Raw genomic sequence first — 3022 nt, forward strand, 5'->3', positions numbered from 1 at the left:
AACAGAAGCCCGTATCCCAGATTGGACGAAATTCAGGCAAAATTTTCACTCAATTGATAACACACCCATTTCCGAGCAAGGCTACCCAGCATGGTCCCAACAGCTGCTGAAACACCATTTCTCGCACGAAACTCAGATTCAGCTCTCAGAGGCGGTCACGGACGTGGATACCCACCTTCTACACCTCTGGGAAGCCCGTCGCAGCCGCGTCCGCCGCTGGCGACGCCAAAAACATAACAGAAAGCTTAAAGCTCGAATTGCCGAGCTTACCTAGAAAGCGGCAGAGTACGCGGCCCAACTCGCCGAATCGAACTGGGTGGATAGATGTAACATGGGCGCGCGACAAATGTCCAGCCGCAACACGTGGCGTCTCTTTAGAGGCCTACTCGACCCAACGCAAACACGAACCGAAGCAGAAAAACATTTGCAGTTAGCCATTCACGCTTTCCCTGGCAACACAACTCAGCTGGCACAGAAATTTAGAGACCAGTATCTGTGTACAGCCCAAGACCCCCGTGGATCTGCGTACTCTTATGCAGGCAAGGACAACAGGGAGCTGGATCAACCTTTCCAGCTCCATGATCTGCGGGCGGCTCTTGCCAAAATGAAACGGGGCACTGCGCCAGGAAGGGATAACGTCACCGTCAAGCTTTTGACGAACCTGCCCGACTTGGCGTACCAGTCACTCCTCGACTACATCAATGCAATTTGGCGCGGGTACACCCCCCTGCCAATTGACTGGAAAACGGCTATAGTCACATTTATTCCTAAAGCAGGCAAACCAATTGACACAGATAACCTTCGCCCCATCTCTCACCTCTTGTGTGGGCAAACTAATGGAGACGATGGTGCGGGATAGGTTATCTCCATATCTTGAACACAAGCATGTTTTTGCGAGCACCATGTTCGGATTCCGCCCACACAGATCCGCACAGGATGTCCTCCTGCAACTTAATCGGGAAATCCTTGACCCCCTCGAATGCCCTCGTAATGACCGGGTAGTACTCGCCTTGGATCTTAAAGGGGCATTTGACAATGTAACACACGAGATCATACTCACTAACCTAAGCCAGACCGACTGTGGTCTCAACACATTCCGATACATAAGCCAATTTTTAATGGATCGTCTATCCTACATCCGAATACAAGATACAGAGCACGGTCCCTAACTACTCGGTACGCGGGGACCCCCCCCCCCCCCCAGGGGCGGTACTTTCCCCGCTGCTCTTCACTCTGGCTATGATACACCTGCCGGCACAGCTGGAGGGTGTTGCCGGTGTGCAGCACGCCCTGTACGCCGATGACATCACCCTGTGGGCCACGCAGGGTAGCACAGAGGACATTGAAACCAGCCTGCAAACAGCGGCGACGATAGTAGACCGCTACGCCCGTCGCTGCGGTCTTCAATGTTCCCCTCAAAAATCGGAATTTGTGCACCTCCGCCCCTCGCAGAAGTGCACAACCAAAATCTCTCTTTCCCTTGAGAGTGGTCCCATACGCGAAAGTGACGAGATACGGGTACTAGGACTCTACATCCACAAACACAGGCGGCCAGACACTACACTGACCAAACTCCGTAAGGTGGGGGACCAGGTGGGCCGCATGGTGCGCCGGGTTTCCAACAAACGCGGGGGTTTACGAAGTAAGGATGCCTTGCGGCTGGCAAACGCCTTTATAACCAGTCGAATTCTCTATTCGACTTCTTATCTCCACCTACGGAAACAGGAGGAGGATGCGCTGGAGGTCATCCTTCGCAAAATTATTTAGCGTGCCCTTGACCTCCCCATCACTACTTCAAATAGCCGGCTTATGGCTCTAGGGGTGGTGAATACTTTCCGGGAGCTCCGGGAGGCGCACCTTACAAACCAATACACGCGCTTGTCGCTAACGGAGTCGGGTCGCCGCCTTCTCGCTCGACTCCATATCCAACACACCCATCCAATGGAAGACAGATTTCGCATCCCAGAACTGTGGAGACGTGCCCTCCACGTGCGGCCTCTTCCAGCAAACATGTCACACGAAGACCGTAATGGTCGGCGCCTGGCACGAGCGGAAGCGCTAGCCCGACATTATGGCAACAAAACAGGTGTATGCTACGTGGACGCCTCCAGTCCTCACCACGGAGGATGGTACACGGCCGCGGTAGTTCACAAAAGCAACACAGTTAACGGCCTTCTCTTCCGAGCCAGCAGTGTAACACAAGCAGAAGTGGTCGCGATTGCTCTCGCGGCATCACATTCCGGTTCAAAATACATAATCACCGACTCGCGGGGGGCCTGTCGGAACGTCGAACAAGGCTGCACTCCCTTCCTAGCCTATCGAATCTACCAAAATTGCATACGGGATACGGACCCCGCACACCGTTACATTATGTGGGCCCCTGCTCATCAGGGGTTGGCAGGAAACGAGGCAGCAGACGCAGCCGCCCACGCGCTCTCTCACCAGGCTGTTTTCTCCTCCCCATCCGATCAGGAACCCGATTTTAATCCAGTCTTTACATTCAAAGATATTACAACATGTTATCAAAATTGTAATCGCCTTTACCCTAGCCCATCTAAAGGCCTAAAGAAGGTGGATGAGCGGCTCCTTCTCCGCCTTCTCACCAATACATTGCTGTGCCCGGCAGCGCTAAAACATTTTGACCCCTCCTTTAGCAGCAGCTGCCCACACTGTAGTGCAGTGTCTTCTGACACCTATCACATGCCCAAGCAGCACAAATTGATTGGTCCAACAGTGGCAAAAGAGTGGCGGAAATTGGCATGAACATTGGTCCTACACTGGCATTTGAGCAATCCGAGACTTTTTCCAACAATGGCCCTTCATTCATGCCAAGATTGTGCCTATACTCAGCCAGTCTAGCTACCAGCATTGACCCAACATTCAGCCAGTCTATCCACAAATGGCCAACGTTCGTGCCAAGACAATGCCCATGTTCAGCCAATCTATTAATTATGGCCCTACATTCGTGCCAATACTATGCCCATATTCAGCCAATCTATGAATAATGGCCGACATTCACGCC

The sequence above is a fragment of the Amblyomma mixtum genome, chromosome 2, assembly GCF_055824585.1.
Source record: "Amblyomma mixtum isolate Tamu chromosome 2, ASM5582458v1, whole genome shotgun sequence".
NCBI lineage: Eukaryota > Metazoa > Arthropoda > Arachnida > Ixodida > Ixodidae > Amblyomma > Amblyomma mixtum.